Genomic DNA, 22,732 nt, shown 5'->3' on the forward strand with positions numbered 1-22,732 from the left:
CGAGGGCAACTTGAGCAATTTAGGTCTTTCTGGCACTTAATGTGGACCAGATGCTGGGGGCATTGGCCTCTGCAGCAAATTAACTGAAGGCACTTCATAGCAACCTAAATCTTAACAGCTGAAATAGGAAACACAGCAGAGGACTTGAAACTAGGTCAAGGAGGAAACTCTGGTAAACCTCCTGAAATGGCTGACTTTTCAAACATTTTAACTCCTCCTGTCATTCATTTTTGAAAGGAAATCATGTTTTCCCCAGTGGTATCCTTCCTGCCCCCAAACAAGACATGTAAGCCATCAGGCATGGAGAAATAGAAATGCTATACCCAGGCCACCCATGCACAACCAGCTCAGCACCACCCAACCTTCTGTCTCTGCCTCTCCCGTGTGGAGCTGCCTCCTGGCCACATAGTGCAAGGAAGGTGTGAGCCAATCAACCCAAGATGAGAAACACCTGTAAGGTGTTACAGCTTAATCCACAGTTTGAGATCATTGTAATTTAATATATTTTAGATGGATTGTTTGGCTGATCTGACAGAACAGAGGCTGGCAGTGTCCATACATAAACTCCAGTCTCTTGTGCAATGTCCATTCACATGCCAAGGAAGGGCTTAGCTAAATGTAACCGGCAATCGAAAGCAAGATTAGAGGAGGTTTCACTGACACTTTCTAAAATCCCATTGGCATTCTCTTACCTGTAATGGTATTCCATTGTGAGTAAAGAAAGATCTTGCCTAGCCCACCTGACTGTTTCCTTCCAGGGAATATCATAAAGTAAATGAGCAATCATTCTTATGTCAGATTAAAATATGTGGGACAAGACATTGTTGAAGCCATGGGTATTTTCATTGAAAAGAGGGTTCATAGAGCTCCCATAGTGGCACAGAGGAAACGAATCCAATTAGGAACCATGAGACTGTGGGTTCGATTTTTGGCCTCACTCAGGGGGTTAAGGATCCAGCATTGCCTTGAGCTGTGGTGTAAGTCGTAGATGTGGCTCAGATCTGGTGTTGCTATGGTGTAGGCCAGCAGCTGTAGCTCCAATTAGACCCCTAGCCTGGGAATCTCCACATGCCATGCATGCGGCCCTAAAAAGAAAAAAAAAAAGAAAGAAAAGAGTGTTTGTGGCAGAGAGTCATTGTGTGAGACCTCCCAGTCCCATTGAGAAAAACTGCCCCACCAAGGAAAGAAGTCCCAGCAAGAATTCCAGTATTGGCTGAGTTCAGGTCACATGGCATGCTCTTGTACAGACACTATCAATTCCCAGGTGGGCCTGGGACCTGTGATGTCATCTTGCATAAAGGCACTGTGAAAGAGAGATGATGATGATAAATTGGGTGGACAACCAGATTTTTCCTCAGAATCCAAAGTGGAAAATGTGGAGAGCATCAGCAGTGAGGAAAAAAGCAAGAAGACACCAAGATAAGCAGAAGCTGAGAACAGCAGAACCACAAGAAAGGCAGAGCATCAGGTGAAAAGACAGCTCCCCCACCTCTGCGGAGCTTGGAGGTGTGCGAGTGGGGAAGGGAGGGGAGCATTCCAAACAGCCATCCTGACCCCTCCTGAGCTTTGTGAGGTCAGCCTTTCCAAGCCTCTTGCTCTCGCTATGGAGCCCAAGGAGTCATCCCTTCCTGAGTTTCCATAAGATCCAACTATCCGCTGAGATTCTGACTGGCAAAACATGAGCCTCTACTCCCCAACCCACATTAACCAAAGAGAGAAAATGCTTAACCAGCTAGGACACAGGAAGACTGGAGAGAAAGGAATGCAGACCCAGAAAGGAAAATTCAAGTTGTTTCAAGAACTCGTTCATGAGTAGAAGTTCTACCAACATCTCTGTCAGGCAAGACCTTTGCATTCCAGAGACCCATGGCTAAAAGATAGTCAGCACTTATTGAAAACAAAGAATAAAAAGGTTAGGGTAGATTATTATGAATTTTTAAAAATCATTACAAAATATATTTTAAATAAATCTCATCATTAATATCAAGGTATCTAAAATTATTCTTTGACCTTCTCAGTCCACTTTTTTTAACTCACAGATCAATTTTACTCTATTTCGCCATGTCTTGTCAACCAGAGAGAAGGAAAGATCTCTCAGATGAAAAACACTATCTCCATCTTCCCTTCCCCTCCCTCCCTGGTTAAAATTCTGAGAAACAGAAAAAGACACAGTCAATTAGTTTCATGCCTCAACCCTCTTTCCCACTCAATCCAGCCCCAAACAGGAAGCTCAGGGAAGACTTTTTTCAGGGTGTCAGAGGCATCCTGTCCTTAAGTGAAGACCGAAAGAAAGGTTAAAAAGTTCTCTCAAACCCTGAGGATATTCCTAGTTCAGAAAAAAAAAAAAAAATTCTTTACAGAATTACTCCCTCCCCCTTTTTGGTCACTCCATGATAACTTCCCCTGCATTCAAAGCCTTTTAATGCCATCATTTGAATGCAGCCTGCATCAGGAGTGAGCATTGTCACTGAAACCTCTCTAGTGGTTTATCACTAGGAGAGGATCTTCCAGGAGTCTCTAAACAATTGTCTTTCCTGCTGTGTGTAGAGATCACCATGGCAACGGTAGCAGAGTAAAGAAGAAGAGTGCTATTGTTGCCTCTTGGGGTAATGCTACAGAAAGCCTTGGGTTCTCAAACTCATCCTCTTCTACATCCTATCATATCTCTCACCACCTCTCACCACTGGAAGTCACCCTCTCCCTCCTAGTATTTAGATTGCATTCAACAAACTGGAAAATGCTACATGTAAAACAGTACAGTCACTCCTCAGTCTGCAGGGGATTGGTTCCAGTACCCCTTGCAGATACCAAAATCAACCAATGCTCAAATCCCTTATATAAATGGCACTGTATCTGCATATAACCTATGCACATCCTCCCATAAATCATCTCTAGATTACTTATAAACCTAATGCAATATAAATGCTGTGTAAATAGTTCAATCTGTTGTTGGTTGAACCTGTGGATGTGGAACTCATGGATATGGAGGAGCAACTGTCTCTCAGTGACTCACCAGCTACTCATCTGATCATTCCTAAAAACCCTACATAGGCCTAAATTGGAGACATAGAAGGGAAAAAAAAAAGAGTCAAAGAACTTGAATTAAATCTCCCAAATGCCAATCTTATAATCTCTCAAATAAATACAAGGTAGCAGGACTTTAGATTTTGTGTGACGTAGCATCCTGTCCTTAAGACTTCTCAGTATTTTTCTTTAATCTCTATCAAAATTGTAAAGACTGCTGGAATTTCTCATTCCCAAATGCAGAAAGGACTGTGGTTAGGTGGAAAAGAAGAATGCCTATTTTTTGAGATGAAATCTGAAAAAAATCAACATGGTTTTCTTCCCTTATAGGAGTTATACTCTCCTCTTTGCCTCATGTAAATTAAAAAAAAAATTCCTCAATTGGCTAATTTAAGTAAACAGAGATATTTAGTTCTTCTTTTTCAAACGTCTACCCTGGTATGAGGCAGTATGGTTCTATGTTAACATCTAACTGTGTAACCATGGTCAAGATAATAACATAATACCTCAGGAGAACTGGGCAACCTTGGGCACAAGCAAGTTCATCATCACACCTCATTTTCCTCAAATGTAATATAAGGTAACACTCCTGATTACCATAAAGCCATGCTCCTCAGCATTTTGTTCCTCAGGGTCATAACTACAGATGACAGGTACATCCTGCCAGGTATATTTTCACAAGTCAGGATGGCTCATTAAAGGGCTAATCAAGCTAGACTTCAGGTTATGCTCACTTCCTCTAAGTGCCACCAATGCCTTCTCTTGCTGAAACCAGATTTTTCCAGTGTGGTAGGCAGTCATCAAGGTGGTCTCCAGTGATGCCCAACCTCCCGGCAGTCACACCACTGCATTATTGCCACCCCTTAAGTGTGGGCTGAGTCTAGGGACTCTTTTCTAACAAAGAGAACACAGAAAATGTGATAGTATATCACTTCTGAGACCACACTACAAAAAGACTGTGGTAGAGTCTGGCTTGCTCCTTGTTCTCTCTTTTATTCACTATGATGAAGCCAGCTATCATGTTCCTAGTTACCTTGTGAAGAAGTCCATGTAGAAATGAACAGAAGAAGGCCTCCAGCCAACAGCCATCAAATAATCGAGACCATCTAAGTCCACAAAGAACTGAATCCTTCTAACAAGCATGTGAGTGCACTTAGAAATGAATCCCTCTGCTCCCCAATCAAGTCTTCAGATGAGACCATAGCTCTAGCCGACACTTTGATCACAGTCTTGTGAGAGAATCTTGAGGCAGATTCACCTAGCTAAACAATGCCTAGATTCCTAACCTTCAGAAGTTCTGATATTATAAATCAGTATTGTTTTAAATCAGTAAATTTGAGGGGGGGGGGTAATATGCCATGTTCAACACTAGACAACTAATAACCTATATGGCCAGAAATCATAATAGAGAATTTGCCCTGAAGTGGTAATTTTCAAATACCTGTGTCTCAATCCACTCTAGTGGTTATGCTTTAAGTTAGTGGGCTAGTGAGCCTCAACCAGCATTTGTTAATGAAATACAATGGAATGGAATAGAATAAAAATTTTAAAATCAGAAGTCTTTGTGTTAAAAATATTCTTATGAAATTTTCATTTCATGAGTACATCTCATACACTAGGTCATGATACATTCCTTAATATTAGTTCAGCCAAAAATGTTAGAAAGACATAATTTAAAGGGCAATTATAAAAATCAAATGAGGAAATAAATGGAATTCTTGCTATGGCCTGAACATTTGCATCTCCCCAAAATTCACCTGTTGGAATCCTAATGCCTAACATGATGGTTAGAAGATTATGAGGATGGAGCCCTCATGAGTGGCATTATTGCTCTACTAAAGAGATGCCACAGGGCTCCTCAGCCCCTTTTATGGTGTGTGGATACAATAAAAAGTCTGCCATCTGAAAATAACCCTCACCCAACTATGCTGGTGTCATAATCTTGCCCTTCCAAGTTTGTAGAACTGGAAGAAATAAATTTTTACTTATGGGTTACCCAGTCTGTGGTATTTGTCATAGCAGCCCGAATGAATGAAGACAACACTTTTCCCCTCTGCCTGGCCAAATTCAACAAAATGTTAAGACTTGGCTCAAGTCTTACTCCTCCCTAAAGCCTCTCTTCACCACTCCAGCCCACTGACTTTCTCTACCCCTTCTTGGAATCTAAGGCTTACAAGAATCCAGTGTCAGTGGTAATAAGTTACATTAATTTGAGTATGCGGTATTTCTAGCAAGCCTGTGATTTCACGTCTCTGTATCCCCCCTAGCATATATTGTGCTGAGTGTAAAACATGTAAAGAAAAGGCCATCGCCTTTGATGATGGAGGAGTATTATGAAGTAGACAGGAATGCAGAGTAACACTGCAATGGTCTCCTTGTGTAGGGTGGAAAAATGGTCCCCCCCCCACCCCCAGATTCCACATTCTAATCAACCCTGGAAGCTGTGACTATTACCTTATATGGAAAAAAAGATCATTCCAAACAAGATGAAGTCAAGGATCTTGAGATGAGGAGACTAGCCTGGCCTGTCAGGGTGGGTCCTAAATGTCATCAGATGTACCCTTCTAAAAGAGAAGCAGAGGGAGCTAGGGCACAGATGGAAGAGGAGGCACTGAGCTCACACAGTCGGAGATAAGAGTAATGTAGCCACAGATTAAGAAATTCTGGCCAGCACGAGAAGCTGGGGGAAGTAAGGAACAGATTCTCCTCTGAAGCCTCCAGAGGGAATGTAGTCCTACTGCTGATAGATACCTTGATTTCATCATAATGATACTAGTTTTGACACCTGGAGTCCAAAACTGTGAGAGAACACATTTATTTTATGCAATCAACTTCGTGGCAACTTGTTCCATAGCCACGGGGCATGTGTATACTCCTCAGGACCATTTTTACTTTTGTATCCCAGAATATCCAGCATTATGATTGCTGTATGCTTTACTGAATCTCAACAATGTTTCTTCCCATCTACCAGGAAAATAACCTGAAATGCAGCGGCCAACTTTCTCCCCAAGGAGAAGATGAGGCTGAGTTGGTTTCTTGCCACATAACATGGACTATCCCTAGAAGGAAGTGCTTCTGACAAATTATCTCAAAGGCAGCTAGACATTTCCATATCTGTACTATTTGTGGCAACTGTGCAGTCATGCCAGTCTCGATAAGGTTCCCTGGAAGCAGAGCCTGAGCCAAAGATTCCTGTTCAAGTGATTGATTGGGGAATGCTGTCAGGATGAGGGAAGTGAGAGGAGCAGAACAGACAGGGAAAAACACTGAGCCTGAGACTAACTTCAGTCTGACCCTATGCAGTCTTAGCACCACAGTGTTTGTCACACCTTGAGGCAAGGGAGCCAGACTTTTATCTCACACTATCAGCCCACAATTGGGAGACAGGAAGATGGGAGAAGGGAGAGAAACTATGGCCTCCCAGGCAAAGAACAACTGGTTTTATGGGCTTGTTATAAAAAATGATTAAGAAAAATCAAACATGCAAAGAATCAGATAAGCAACTAATGGGTATAACAATTATAAGGTATCATAATTTGTTAGGACGAATTTGGATTGATCCTAGAGTCCTGGCCACACGTTGGTCAATGAGTGTTGTTTCTTAGCTCTGAGTTTGGACTCTGGGCTCCTGTATTCTGTCACACAGTGTGGCAGCCTAGTAAATCTCAGTCAGGTTGCAAAGACCAACATGACCTTCAGTAGAGTAACAGTGGAATGATACTCAGCTCAGAGTATGCCTTTAACAGGCATGATCTCAGAGGCCCATGGAAGGGCCTTTCCATGGCAGGCAAAGTTTACAAACCAAGGACAGCAGTATCTGTGGGAATCTGTGACCACAGTGTCTTGTTTAAGCCCAGGGTGAAAGGCACGATCTAAACTCAGCCTAGATAGAATCAGGGCTATTTTATTTGTTCTCCAGGTAGACAGGGTGAAAGCGCAAAGTATGCAAAGAGGTGAGAATTCCATCCTTCATGTGGGAAAATATGTGATTGCAAAGCCTAAATTTTGATAATTTAAATCTTATACGTCTGAGTATTAAGTCCTTGGAACTTAGAAAACATCTCCTGAATTTTCAAAACATTTTGGAGATGCTGCTGCCTTTGCTGAGGTCAGCTGAACACAAGGGCCTAGTTAGAGACTGGGGGCAGTGCAGAATGGAAGCCACAGCCAATGTGGGGCTAGCCAGGCATGTCCAGGTCATGACCCCCTGTACACACATGCTTGACTCTGATATTAACTGGTATTTACCAGACAGACTCTTTGGTTTCACTGACTGGTAACAATAGATGAGAGAGAGAAAAAGAGAGAGACAAAGAGACAGAAAAAGCACTGCAGACTCTTTTTGTGACATTTACAAACAATAACATATCAAAAAATTATCCGCCATAACCACTACTTCATAAATAAAAGCCATTCGATTACCAAAAAAAGGAGACACACACGATGTCATAATAAAGGGCAGTCATTTAAGTTGAATAGATCTAGTTTTAGAGAAAAGTCATTGCTTTATGCTTACCTTTCTCATTTCCCCTCAAGTTGGTACTCTTAAGTGTTCTGTCCTCTGCAGTTTGAGACTTGAGCCATTTTAAGCTTCTTCCTTCCCATATAAATTAAAAAGAGCTGGGCTCCGTCTGGTGCAACATAAATCAAGGGCTAATTAAATACCTGCCCTCAAATAAAGACGTCCAAAGGTTATGGAAACAAAATCAAACATTCCTAACTCTAGATTTTTTAAAATATCCTATGCAATTTCTCATTATCTCCATAGGATTGCCAGGAAGTTTCAACAACCTACAGCAAATTCAAGTTTAGCTGTTGTTTCAGGTGTTTGTATCATTTAGCCCTTTACAAAATAAAGGTGAAGTTCAACACTTATTGAGTCTCTGATTATATGTCAGATGCTGTGCCAAGAATAAGGATACACATGTGCATATCCCCCATTTTTAAAATTAAGATATTTACATGTGATAAAATTGACTCTTTTACCATGTAATTCTAGTATATTTGACAAATACATGAATGAAGATATAGAACAGTTTCGCCAGTCCCCAAATTCCCCCTCACTTCTTTGTAGTCAACCCCTATCCTTATCCCTAAAACCTAGAAACAACTCATCTGCTTTCCATCTGTATAATCTTGCCTTTTCCAGAATGTCTACCTAAAAATTCTTCAGATTTTCATATGAATGGTACCATACAATATGTTGCATTTTGAATCTGATTTCTTGCACTTAACACAGTGCATCTGACCTCCTTCTGTTTGGGGTGTATCAATAGTGCTTCTTTGTTACTGCCCACAACAACACAGGGTGTTTATCCATTCATCCTGTGAGGCACAGTGGGGTTGTTTCCATGTAGAAGGTAGAGACACTAAAATAAAGCAGCTATCAACATTCATATGCTGTTTTTATGTGAATATAAGTTTACATTTCTCTTGGGTAATTACCTAGGAGTGGAATATCTTAGTCTTAAGATAAGCGTATGGTCAATTTTTTTAAAAAAAAATTACCAAACATTTTCCAAAATGACTATCACTTTTTCATTCCCAGCAGCAACATACAAGAATTATATTTAGTCTGCTAGCACTTGGTATTGTCAGTTCTTATGCATATATATGTATATATTGATATATATGTTTATATACATGTGTGTATCTCTTTTTCTCTCTGTCTCTCCTCTCTGTCTTTCTCTCAGAGAGAGTAATGAGCAGTATTTCCTATGGTTTTAACTTTTAAAACTTGAGATAAAAACCTTATTAAAAAATTCACAGTTTTAATCTAGTTGTAATGTGTACAATTCAGTGGCTTTTAGTACATTCACAATGTGTGCAACCATCACCACTGTCTGATTCCAGAATATTAGCCAGTGACGATGATTAATTTTAGGTGCCCACTTGATTGGACATGGGGACCCAGGAAAGGCAAACACTGTTCAGAGTGCTTCTATGAGGGTGTTTCAGATCCAAATCTATGGTAATACATCTCCTTAAAGACTGAGGAAACTATTCAGTGGATCTGGATAGGTTTGAGAAGGCTAAAAAGAGTCCTATAAAATACTCAAAGCCAACTATTAATTCAAAGGTTACAGTCCTTGGAGCACTGCCTGCACTTCAAGGGAGAATGATCAAGAAATCTGTGGAATTAAGATTCTAAAAGAGGAGTTCCCATCATGGCTCAGTGGAAACGAACCTGACTAGTATCCATGAGGAGGCAGGTTGGATCCCTGGCCTTGCTAAAGATCCGAGATTGCATTGAGCTGTGGAGTAGGTTGCATTGAGCTGTGGAGTAGGTCGCAGATGCAGCTCAGATCTGGCATGGCTGTGGCTGTGATGTAGGATGGTGGCTACAGCTCTGATTCGACCCCTAGCCTGGGAACTTCCATATGCTGCAGGTGTGGCCCTAAAAAGACCAAAAAGGGGGGAAAAAGGGGGGTTCTAAAAGAAAGTATTGCAAAGATGAATGGAGAACCAAAGAGGTAAATATAGATGGAGACCAGCCAGGCCTGTTCTGATGGAAGACTATCTCCCATGAGGGATTGCCTCACTCAAGCAGGAGAAATTGGAAAAGATTTATTTAAAAACAAGGGATGTTTCTGACAGTTGCAGAATGTCCACGTAGTAATTCTCAAGATTTTCATACAAATGGAATCCTATAGTATATCACTTTTTGAGTCTGGTTTCTTGCACGTAGCCTGGTGCATCTGATAGTCTTCTGCTTGAGGTGTATCAGTAGTTCCTGCCTTGTTACCACCAAGTACAACACAGATAAATGACTGTTTATCCGTTCCTCATTTGATTTGATATTTTTCATTACAAACACTCCACAACACAAAATCCAAAGGAGTGTGATTGAGAACAAATGTCCGTGCCAGAAGGCAATGAAAATGTGAAAGGAAGGCAGACTTTTAATTCCAGCAAATGATTTGGAAAAGCAGAGAATCAGCTTGAGAAACAGGGTCAACTGTTAGAGGTCAGTTGGACTCTTCCCAAAGAAGAAGAGCAGCAGGGAAGGAGAAGGGGGAGATAAACACAAGGCAAAGCCGGCGCTGCAGCCAAAGAGGCTGCAGAAAAAATGATACTCAAGGTCTGGAATATCCAAAAGCAGAGAGGGAGTGCATCTGGAAGCAGAGGCATTGCTGGCCTCTAAGCCCCAGGGACACACACTTCAGAAATATCAATGGCAGATTTGTTAGGAATTCTGTTGAAAATCATTCTCCGAAAACAACAAATACGAGAAGTAAAAACCTCCTCCAGGAGGCAGGTTTTTAGACCTAAGCAATTTCACAGCAAGAGTGCTTGGGAAAAGGGACAATCTTCCCTCTGTTTCTGCAGGGGATTGGTTTCAGGAACCCCAAGGGATACCAAAATCCCCAGATATTCAAGTCCTTAACAGTGGGCCCCTGTATCCACAGGTTCCACCTGTGCTGATTCAGCCAACCACAGATGTGTCCTGTGGATGCTTGAATCCATGGCTGCAGAACTTCCCAATAGGGAGGACCAACTGTATTTAACCAAGAGTAGAAAATGCTTTTTCTATAACAGATAGTAAAGGCAAGGAAACTCAACAAAGTCCCACCCTCATTCAACACAGGGGGGAGCTGGAGAGTCAGAGAGGAAACAGTAACATGGCACTTGAAGAAATGAAAATTAAGAGATTCTGATTGTGCTGGATAGGAAAGTAGGGCAAGTCAAAGAAGAAGTGGTGGCAAGGGCTGCCTCCACTGCACGTTTCTAAACCCTGAACTCACTTTTCTGTTCTCTCGGGGCCCTCTGGAAATTGGATGAAGCCCACCCACACTGCGGACGGCTGTCTGTTTTACTCAGTTCACCAATTTAAATTCTAATCTCTTCCAGAAACAACCTCACAGTCACACCCAGAAGTAGTATTTTAGCAGGTACCTGGACATCACTCAGCCCAGTCAAGTTGACACATAAAATTAACCATCACAGGGGTATTCAGACATTCATAGCAAGCAGTTTACAACACAGGTTATGTTAACCTTATTCCTATTATGTCATTTATTTATTTACTGCCTTTCCACCTAAGATTAAAAATGGAAGAAAATAGTTGCATCTTTATTTTCTTCTCCTGCCTTCTAGATACATAAATGTAAAACAGAAAAGTGACACACACACAAAAGAGTAGAAAAGAAGTTTTTGCTGAAGGGAGCAGACCTTTTTGATCAGAAGAACTTGGCCCCAATGATGAGCACAATCACATGACTAAAGTCTTACTGATAAAATGAATTGCTGCACAGAAAAAGGATCAGATATTGTGTTCAAAATACTACCCATGTATCCATAATTAACAAAATAAGATTAAAAAGCAAAAGCAAAAAAAAAAAAAACAGCAATTTCTGATTTTGGACTCTGTATGACAGAGACGTTACCCCATTAGCAGGAACCCCATTTGGGAAACACCCCACTAGCTGGTGCCAGAGGTACAGTGGATTTTGCCAAGTGCTGCTTCAGTGTGGCCCCTGGGCTTTCACATGGACTTTCTCTTCATATGCCCCTTAACCTTGGAAATCATTGCTCTCATAAAGGAGAGAAGTCCTCTGCTGCTTTGTTCTCTTGCAACAAGAAAGAATTCCAATGAGGTGGGGTCACTGAAGCACTTTGATTAGATAATGTTCCTCTCGGCAGATTATAAACTTAAAACACTTGCCATTCTGTCTGCCAAACCAGAATTAGTAATTTCCATGGGTCATAGTAACAGATTTTAATATATGAGTTTGTCAGTGAAGATAAACAGAATGAGCTAATCTTACTCTCTCCCTTTTTTTTTTTTTTTTTTTTTTTTGTCTTTTTGCTATTTCTTTGGGCTGCTCCCGAGGCATATGGAGGTTCCCAGGCTAGGGAATCGAATCGGAGCTGTAGCCACCAGCCTACGCCAGAGCCACAGCAACATGGGATCCAAGCCGCGTCTGCAATCTACACCACAACTCATGGCAACGCCAGATCCTTAACCCACTGAGCAAGGGCAGGGATCGAACCCACAACCTCATGGTTCCTAGTCGGATCCGTTAACCACTGCACCACGACGGGAACTCCCTCTCCCTTTTTTATTTATCCACAGCTTGATTGCTTGGGGGCTAGCTCTTCTTTGTCCTGAATCCTTCCCAGGTACATCTATAGCTAAAGGAGACTCTCTGAAGCAAAACATTTCCTCTTCCTTTTATCTAAAGTTCTTCCTCTGTCAAAGTCAACTTTCTCCATGAAGACATGGTTGTTCACTTTGGATCCTCTGGTGAGGGTGACCATATAGTTTACTGTCAAACTGGGACATTGGACATGAAAGGAGGCAGGGACAATTTTGTAAACCAAGACTTCTAGGCACACTTGGTCACCATATGTATGACATTGCCTTGATGACATTGCTGTGTTACAGCTTGTTTTATGAGCATTATGCATTAACAATTATCCTTTCAAGTTTAAATTCTGAGTCAAATTTTTCTGGTTAAAAATAACTGAAACACCTTAAACTAGCTTAAGCCAAAAAAACAAAGGGGGAAGGAGATTTAAAAGCTGCACACAATCCCACAGAATCCAAGGGAGGAAAGTCCAGCAGGTATCATGAGACACTTAGGAACCAGAGATGGGGACAGTGCTGGAAACAAGACATATAACCAGTCTTTGGTCTGAATGTTCTCTCAGCTCCACCTTGCTCTGCTCGTCTACTTGGGTCTTTTCTTTCTCTGAGACCATAAATAAGATCATTTGTGGGAAACTATGGAGTACAAAAGTCCTGGGCTCAGAATAATGCCTTGTTAGAAGATGCCTCCATGCAGACTGGCCATATGCTATCCAAACTCTTCATACTCAGCTATGCAAGAGGCTTGAGTTTTTATTACTCACTTACTTTTTTGAATATAGTTTCTTAACTGCATTGCTCTTTCTTAAGGGGAATTTGGAAATGTGTATTAGGGGCAGGATATGATACCACTGAATGTGGGGGAGGGGGAAGACAGGTTACTCATGCCTCATTATAAGAGACAGCCCTATACAATGAACTTCCCAAGCTCAACCCCAGCTCTCCCCTCCCCCGGCTTCCCCCTCCTCCAGAATGCCAATAGCACTTCCACTGAAGATTCTGTGACATAGCCTACTGCCTGCAGGAGCCTGGATGGCTGGGAATGGACTGTGTGGGTCATTGGGTTGGGGTGAAGCACAGTGCTCCGGTGTTCAGATCCCCTCAGCAGGGTGTGAGGGAAGAGAGTTAGTTTCAGTGATATTATTATGTGCCTTCATATGCCAGCTAAATGTCATTATGAAACATTTGCGGCTCTGGCTTCGCTAAATGTGGGCCACAGTAACAAACCTCACATAAGAACAGTGCTGAAACAGACGTCACTCACACACTCTCAGGACACTCCGACCTTCTTTAGAAAGAAAACATTACTCTCCCCACCCCCATTAAGGTAAGTATCCTGCATATGCTGACAAGGCACCAGGTGTTAAAAAATAGCCTATTTTGGCCCTTGGGATAGTTAAATCAATCTTATCAAACATTTTTAAATTCCAGAGGCTTCTATCACCTGGTTTTCATCAGCTGCCCAATCTGCAGTTTCTCACGCTAACTTTAGGGAACACTGCTCTATAAATCACAAGGCTTTGAACCCCAGAATCTAGACTAGATCAACTAGTGTGGTGAGGGGTTCGCAATGACTTCCAAGATGGGATTTCTGGACGCTGGGAAACTACTCAGCTCTAGTCCTGAGGTTGGAATCTCAGCTCCCCGCACCTTCCCCTCCCCCTGCCCCCCAAGTACCCTGCCCCCTTCCTCTCTGTGCTGATACTCGGCCGCCACCTGGTTCTGGGTGGAAACTTGGGCCCCTGCCCTGAGCTGATCCCCTGAGACCTACTTCAAACTGCCCATATCTGTATCAGGAGACAGGGAGGAGGTTTGTGCTGACATCTTCCAGAGTTATCTAATAGATTTCCTGAATGACGGAGGAAAGAGAAATCCTGAGGTATAAAAATAGAACTCATCAGCATCATCCAGCTTTGCAGCAGAATAGCCTCTCTTTCCCTCTTCATTATTAATGAAGCCAAAAGAGACTGAAGTTTCGATCCAGGAAGAACAGGGTAAATGTGGGAAACCATTTTTGCCTGTCAGGCTCGGGTTGACACTTTCCATGCAGGCAGCTGAACGGCTGGCCTGGGAGCCAAGTGCGGGCTTGCCATGGGTTCAGGCAGAGGCCTGGGGCCAGGCCTGACATGGAAGGATGGCAGCTCCCTGGCACATTTTCCTAGGGAGATTTTGGTCAAAAATCACAGACATTTCCCTGATGATCAGTAACGCGCAGCATCTTTTCATAAGCTGATTGGCCATGTCTATGTTGTCTTTGGAAAAATGTCTATTCAGTTTTTCTGCCCATTTTTTTTTTTTTTCTTTTTCAGCCACCCCCTGAGGCATATGGAAGTTCCCTGGCCACGGATCTAATCTGAGCTCCAGCTGTGACCTGCAGAGACAACTCGGGATCATTAACACACTGTGCCACAGCAGAAACCCCTTCTGCCCCCCACCTTTTTTTTGGTTGGGTAGTTTTTTTAATGTGGAGTTGTATGAGCTGTTTATATATGTTGACTCTTAACCTTTTATCAGTCATATCATTTGCAAATGTCTTCTTCCATTCAGTTAGGTTATCTTTTAATTTTCTCAACAGTTTCTTTTATTGTGCAAAAGTTTAAGTTTAATTAGGTCCGATTGGTTTATTCCTACTTTTGCTTGCTTTAGAAGGAGCCAAAAAAATATTGCTGCAATTTATGTCAAAGAGTGTTTTGCCTATGTTTTCCTCTCAGGGTTTTATACTATCCAGTCTTACATTTAGGTCTTTAATCCATTTTGAGTTTACTTTTCTATATGGTGCTAGAAAACATTCTGATTTCATTCTTTTACAATAGGCTGTCCAGTTTTCCTAAGATCATTTTCCTCTATTGTATATTTTTGCCTACTTTATGATAAATTGATTGACCATAAGTGTATAGGTTTATTTCTGGCTCTCCATTCTATTCCACTGAACCAAGCATCTGGTTTTTGTGTTGTTGTTTTTTTTAAAGATTTTTATTTTTGCCATTGTAGTTGGTTTACAGAGTTCTGTCAGTTTTCTACTATACAGCAAAGTGACCCAGTCACATATACATATGTACATTCTTTTTCTCACATTATCTTCCATCATGCTCTATCATAAGTGACTAGATATAGTTCCCAGTGCTATACAGCAGAATCTCATTACTTATCCATTCCAAAGACAATAGTTTGCATCATTAACCCCAGATTCCCAGTCCATCCCACTCCCTCCCTCTCCCCCTTGGCAACCACAAGTCTGTCCTTCAAGTCAATGAGTTTCTTCTCTGTTGAAAGGTTCATTTGTGCCATATATTAGATTCCAGATATAAGTGATATCATATGGCATTTGTCATTCTCTTTCTGACTTAGTATGAGAGTCTCTAGTTCCATCCATGTTGCTGCAAATGGCATTATTTTGTTCTCTTTTACAGCTGTGTAGCATTCTACATACCACATCTTCTTAATCCATTCATCTGTCAATGGATGTTTAGGTTGTTTCCCTGTCTTGGCTATTGTGAATAGTGCTGCTTTGAACACTGCAGTGCATGTGTATTTTTCAAAGAAAGTTTTGTCCAGATATATCCCCAAGAGTGGGATTGCTGGGTAACATAGTAGTTCTATATTTAGTTTTCTGAGGCAACTCCATAATGTTTTCCATAGTGGTTGTATCAATTTATATTCCCACTAACAGTGTAAAAAGGTTCCCTTTTCTCCACACCCTCTCCAGAATTTGTTATTTGTAGACTTATTAATGATGGCCATTCTGACTGGTGTGAGGTGGTATCTCATGGTAGTTTTGATTGGCATTTCTGTAATAATCAGGAATGTTGAGCATTTTTTCAAGTGCGTGTTGGCTATTTGTGTATCTTCTTTGGAGAAATGTATTTTCAGGTCCTTTGCCCATTTTTCAATTAGGTTGTTGGTTTTTTTGCTGTTGAGTTGTATAAGTTGTTTGTATATTTTAGAGATTAAGCCCTTGTCAGTTGAATCATTGAAACTATTTTCTCCCACTCCATAAGTTGTCTTTTTGGGTTTTTTGTTGTTGTTGTTATTATGGTTTTCTTTGCTGTGCAAAAGCTTGTCAGTTTGATTAGGCCCTGTTGGTATATTTTTGCTTTTATTTCTGTTGCCATGGGAGACTGACCTGAGAAAACATTTGTAAGGTTGATGTCAGAGACTGTTTTCTCTATGTTCTCTTCTAGGTGTTTTATGGTGTCTTGTCTTACATTTAAGTCTTTAAGCTATTTTGAGTTTATTTTTGTGCATGGTGTGAGGGTGTGTTCCAGTTTCACTGGTTTACATGCCGCTGTCTAGTTTTCCCAGCACCACTTGCTGAAGAGACTGTCTTTTCCCCCATTTTATATTCTTGCCTCCTTTGTCAAAGATTAATTGACTATAAGGGTCTGAGTTTATTTCTCAGTTCCCTCTTCTGTTCTATCAGTCTTCATGTCTGTTTGGAACCAGTACCACACTGTCTTGATTACCGTAGCTTTGTAATATTGTCTGAAGTCTGGGAGAGTTATACTCCTGCTTGGTTTTTGTTCCTCAGGATTGCTTTGGCAATTCTGAGTCTTTTATGGTTCCATATAAATTTGTGGATTGTTGGTTCTAGTTCTGTGAAAAATCTCATGGGTAATTTGATAAGGATTGAATTGAATCTGTGGATTGCTCTGGACAGTATGGCCATTTTTATGATATTAATTTTTCCAACCTAGGAGCATGGAATATCTTTCCATTTCTTTACATCTTCTTTAATTTCCTTGATTAATATTTTATAGTTCTCAGCATATAAGTCTTTCACCTCCTTGGTAAGGTTTATTCCCAGGTGTTTAATTTTTGGGGGCGTGATCTTAAAAGGTATTGTATTTTGAATACAATACCTATTTTGATTGAATAAATCTTGTATCCTGCTACTCTGCAGAATTTGTTGGTCAGTTCGAGTATTTTTTTGTGTGGAGTCAGGGTTTTCTACATATAGTATCATGTCATCTGCATACAGTGACAATTTTACCTCTTCTCTTCCAATTTGGATACCTTTTATTTTTTTTGATTGCTGTGGCTAGCACTTCCAAAACTATATTGAATAAAAGAGGTGAGAGTGGGCATCCTTGTCTTATTCCAGATTTTAGCAGGAAGGATTTCAGCTTTTCTCCATTGAGTATTATATTGGCTGTGGGTTTGTCGTAAATGGCTTTTATTAAGGTATATATGTTCCCTCTATACCCACTTTGGTAGGAGTTTATCATGAATGGATGTTGGACTTTGTAAAATGCTTTTTTCTGCATCTTTTGAGATGATCATGTGGTTTTTGACTCTTCTCTTGTTAATGTGGTGTTTGATGTTGATTCATTTGCATATGTTGAACCACACTTGTGAACCTGGGATGAATCCCACTTGGTCGTGGTGTACGATCTTTTTTATGTGTTGTTGGATTTGGTTGGATAAAATGTTTTGAGAATTTTTGCATCTATATTCATCAAAGATATTGGCCTATAGTTTTCTTTTTTGGTAGTATCTTTGGTTTTGGTATTAGGGTGATGGTGGCTTCATAGAATGTCTTTGGAAGTGTTCCTTCTTCTTGAACCTTTTGTAAAAGTTTAAGAAGTATGGGTATAAGTTCTCCTTTGTATGTTTGGAAGAATTCACCTGTGATGCAATCTATTCCTGGACTTTTGTTTGTAGGGATTGTTTTTTATTACACATTCCATTTCATTTCTATTGCTTGGTCTGTTCAATTGATCTATTCTTGATTCAGCTTTGGCTGGCTATAAGTCTCTGGAAAGTTGTCCATTTCTTCTAGGTTGTCAAATTTTTGGCATATAATTGTTCATAGTATTCTCTTATGGTTTTTTGTATTTCTACAGTATCCATGGAGATTTCTCCTTTTTCATTTCTTAATTTGTTTATTTGGGTTTTTTTCTCTCCTCTTCTTGGTGAGTCTGGCCAGGGGGTTGTCAATTTTGTTTACCTTTTCAAAGAACTAACACTTGGTTTTATTGATTTTTCTATTGTCTTTTGAATCTCTATTTTATTGATTTCCTCTCTGATCCTTATGATTTCCTTCCTTCTGCTGACTTTAGGTTTTGTTTGTTCTTCTTTTTCTAATTCATTTAGGTGGTGGTTTAAGTTGTCAATTTGAGATGTTGCTTCTTTTTGAGGAAAGCCTGTATTGCTATGAATTTTCCTCTGAGCACTGCTTTTGTGCCATCCCATAGATTTTGAGTGGATGTGTCTTCATTATCATTTGTCTCGAGGTATTTTTTAATTTCCTTTTTGATTTCCTAGTTGACCCATCAATTTTTTAGTAGCATGTTTTTTAGTCTACATATAGTTAGTTTTTTTCTCATTTCTTTTCCTGTGGATGATTTCTATTCATGCCATTGTGATCAGAGAAGATCCTTGAAGTAACTTCTATACTCTTAAATTTATTGAGGTTAGTTTTGTACCCCAGTATGTGGTCAATCCTTGAGAATGTTACATGTGCACTTGAGAAGAATGTATTTTCTGATTTTTCTTTATGTAACATCCTGAAAACGTCAATTAAGTCTAACTCTTATACTGTGTTATTTAGGATTTCTGTTGCCTTATTGATTTTTTGTCTAGAGGACCTGTCTACTAATGGTGAGTGGGGTTTTAAAATCTACTATTATTTTATTCCCATCAATTTCTCCTTTTATGTCTGTTAATATTTGTTTATGTATCTGGGTGCTCCCCAAGTATCCTTTTTTTGTGCCAGTGCCATAGTATTTTGATGACTGTAGCTTTGTGGTATAGCCTTCAGTCAGGGAGCGTGATTCCTCCCTTTCTTTCTTCTTTCTCAAGATTATTTTGGCTATTTTTTTTGTACATCTTTTATTCAGGGTCTTTCATGTTTCTACATTGGTTTTAAAATTGTTTGTTCTAGTTCTCTGAAAAATGCCATAAGAATTTTGATAGGAATTGCATTGAATTTGTAGATTGCCTTGAGTAGTATGGTAATTTAAAAATATTGATTCTTCCAATCCAAGAACATAGCATATCTTTCCATCTGTTTGTCTTTTCTTCAACTTCTTTAATCAGCATCTTTGAGGTTGCTGAGTATAGGTCTTTTACCTCCTCAGGTAGGTTTATTCTTAAGTATTTTAATTTTTTGATGTGATGGTAAAAGGGATGGTTTCCTTAATTTCTCTTTCTGATAGATCATTGCTAATGTGCAAAAATACAACAGATTTCTGTATATTAATTTTGTACCCTGAAACTTTACCAAATTCATTGATGAACTGTAGTAGTTTTCTGGTGGTTATCTTTAGAATTTTCTGCATATAGTATGTTATCTTCAAAGAGTGACAGTTTTGTCTCTTCCTTTCCAATTTAGATTACTTTAATTTTTTTCTCTGATTGCTGTGGCTAGGATTTCCAAAATTATATTTAATAAAAGTGTCAAGGATGGGGAGTTCCCTGGTGGCCTAGAGGTTAAGGACTCAGAGTTGTCACTGCAGTGGCAGAGGTGACTGATGTGGCTAGGGTTCAGTCCCTGGCCTGGGAACTTCTGCATGCCATGGGCACAGACAAAAGAAAAAAGTGGTGAGTGTGGATATCCTTGTCTTGTTCTTAATCTTAGAGGAAATGCTTTCAGCTTCTCACTTTGAGTACGATGTTAGCTGTGGGTTTGTCATATATGGCCCTTACTATGTTGAGGTATATTCCCTCTATCCCCACTTTCTATAGTGTTTTTATTACAAATATATATTGAATTTTAGCAAAAGCTTTTTCAGCATCTATTGAGATAACCATATGGGTTTTATTCTTCAGTTTGTTAATGTGGTATATCACATGGATTGATTTGTAGATACAGAAAAATCCTTGCATCCCTAGGATAAATCTCATTTGATCATGCTGTATGGTCCTTGTAATGTTTTGTTGGACTTGGGTTTAATATTTTGTTGAGGATTTTTGTATCTATGTTCACTAGTGATATTAGCCTCTGATTCTCTCTCTCCCTCTTCCCACCCCCTCTCTTTGGTGAGACCATTGTTTGGTTTTGGTATCAGAGTGATGTTCACAGAATGAGTTTGGAAGTGTTTCTTCCTCTGCAATATTTGGGAATAGCTTGCAAAGGCTAAGAGCTAACTCTTCTCAATGTTTGGTAGAATTCACCTGTGAAGCTATCTGTTCCTGGACTTGTGTTTGTGGGGAGTTTTTAAATTACTGATTCAATTTCATTCCTGGTAATTGGTCTGTTCATATTTTTTTTTATTTCTTCTTGGTTTAGTCTTGGGGATTGTATTTCTAAGAATTTGTGCACCTCTCCTATGGTATGCATTTTATTGCCATATAGTTTTTGTAGTAGTCTATTATGATCCTTTGTATTTCTGTGGTGTCAGTTGTAACTTCATTTTCACCTCTGAGATATCACCTCACACTGGTCAGAAGGGCTATCATCAAAAAGACCACAAGTAATAGTTGTCAAGGATGTGGGGAAAAGTAAACCCTCCTACACTGTTGGTGGTAATGTAAATTTGTTAAGCCACTGTGGAAAACAAGATAAAGCTTTCTCAAAAAAAACTAAAAATAGAACTACCATACGACCCAGCAATTCCATTCCCAGGTATATATCCAAAAAACACCAAAACTCTAATTTGAAAAGATACATGCACCCCAATGCTCCTAGTACATTACTTACAATTGCCAAGGTATGGAAGCAACCCAAGTGTACATTAACAGATGAACAGATAAAGAAGATGTGGAACATATACATCTCCACACACACACACACACACACACAAATATTACTCAGCCATTAAAAAAGAATGAAATTCTGCTATTTGTAGCAACATGGATGGACAGAGAGAACATTATACTAAACGAAATAAGTCAGACTGAGAAAGACAAATACTGTATGATATCACATATGTGCAATCTAAAAAATACAACAAACTATGAATGTAACAAAAAAGAAGCAGACTCACAGATATAGAGAACAAACTAGTGGTTACCAGTGAGGAGAGGGAAGGGAGAGAGGTAATATGGGGGCAAGAATTATTATGGGATTATATGAAATCATCTGTGTGAAACTTTTGAAAATTGTGGGGCAGTCTAGAATTTAAAGACTCCTTCATTCAATAAGAAATAAATTTTTCAAAAACACAAACAGGGGTTCCTGACCATAGAATTTTCTAGAATATAATTGTTAGTGTCTTCCTCCTCTCAATCAGATGAGCACTTGAGTTCCAGTTCCTGGAACACTGAATTAAACTGTTTTTGTCTTTATTCTGTGAACTCATGTCATCTGGACAGCAAGTGCAGTCATTGGGATTACTCGGCTCATTGAACAATTGATAGCCTTTAGCCTCTTTCAAGACATGAGGATTTAGAATAAGGAGTATGGTGAGTATTCAAATTTATTTCAGTTGGAATCATGTCATATTTTAGCTTTCCATTGTTTTCCTCTAAGTCAGACCTCAGCAAAGTTTTTTAAAAATTTCTTTAATTTAAAATGCCTCACATTAAATGAATGGTGTGTGAAGCACCACGCCCATAAAAGGTAATCTGATGATGGCTGCTCAACTGGCGCATACTAGAATTGACTGGACGATGCATGTGGACATAAGCAGATATTTTATATGCCAAAATGCACTGCTCCAGACCTGCCACCCATATTCAGAAATGATTGCCCCAGTCTCTCCTCAGATGATCCTGCCTTCCCAGTCAGAAGGAAGTCTTGGCTGAACCTCCCACATCTTGCTGTTTGCACATTTTACAGACTAGTGAGTGAGAGGACTTGCTGATATTGGGGTACAGTCTAGTTATAGAATAGAATTTTTCTCTGATTGAAGCTGGGAAGTCTACAGGTGATTTTTGTTTACAAACCTGGCATCATTAGTCAGTGACCTAAATAATGCAGAGACTTAACTTGCTCCATATCTGACCATCTCATCCTCACTTTTAGAGCTGACTGTGCAAAGGCCATGCTTCAGCTTCTCTTCTTTGATAGTATTTGATTTGACCAGCTAGATTATTGACCAGCTAGTTTATTTTGATGTTCGTTTGTTTTTCAGCCTTGCTGGTGGCATGTGGAAGTTCCTAGGGCGGGTAATGGACCTGAGCTACAGCAGTAACCAGAGCCACAGCAATGACAATGCCAGATCTTTAATCCACTAGGCTACAAGGGAACTTCCAGCTAGATTATTTTGGACCAAGGCAGTACAATTTATGGGATCATAATCTAAAAGATGTTGTCTGTATTCCCTTAAATCTTTTTAGAAAAATAGTATTTGATATAGGCTGTCAAAAGGAGCCATTTGGGCAGTTTTACCAGTTATAAAAATTCAATATAAGAAGAGTGCAGTTGGAACAAAAGGTTTTTGTTTTCAATTGTACTCTTTTTGCTGTCTTCAAAGTTATCACTCTTTCAAGGGTGGGTTGGGTAGTACAGTCCCGGAGAGTTAGACCTGAACTATCGGCCTTAAGGATGGTAGCCTCATCATAGGATTCTTACCAAAGCCATGGTGTGGGTGGACACATTGCGTGGGCCACCTGAAGGCAGGCAGTAGAAGCAGGGTAGCTTTGGTTGTACCTGAAGGACTGCTCAGGAGGCTGTGCTGTGGTTCCAGCAACCTGGAAAGATCTGTAGCTAGAGCTAATTCTCAACTCCAGGAA

The 22,732-nt window shown here is 40.0% G+C and overlaps 1 long non-coding RNA gene across 3 annotated transcripts in view; it reads right to left on the bottom strand.

Moving 5' to 3' along the window:
- Positions 1-22,732, bottom strand: part of LOC146395564 (uncharacterized) — a 184,578-nt gene that overhangs the window by 134,542 nt on the left and 27,304 nt on the right. Inside the window, exon 3 of one of the 3 annotated variants that reach the window (XR_014831369.1) lies at positions 7,541-7,655. The exons of the other annotated variants lie outside the window; for them this stretch is intronic. This is a non-coding gene — a long non-coding RNA (uncharacterized LOC146395564). The remainder of the gene's footprint in view (positions 1-7,540; positions 7,656-22,732) is intronic. 3 annotated transcript variants of the gene reach the window in all.

Source organism: Sus scrofa, chromosome 16 (assembly GCF_054392235.1).
Source record: "Sus scrofa isolate SSC_HxYL_T2T_F1_AM1 chromosome 16, Sscrofa_HxYL_maternal_Yorkshire_Landrace_v2.0, whole genome shotgun sequence".
NCBI classification, from domain to species: domain Eukaryota; kingdom Metazoa; phylum Chordata; class Mammalia; order Artiodactyla; family Suidae; genus Sus; species Sus scrofa.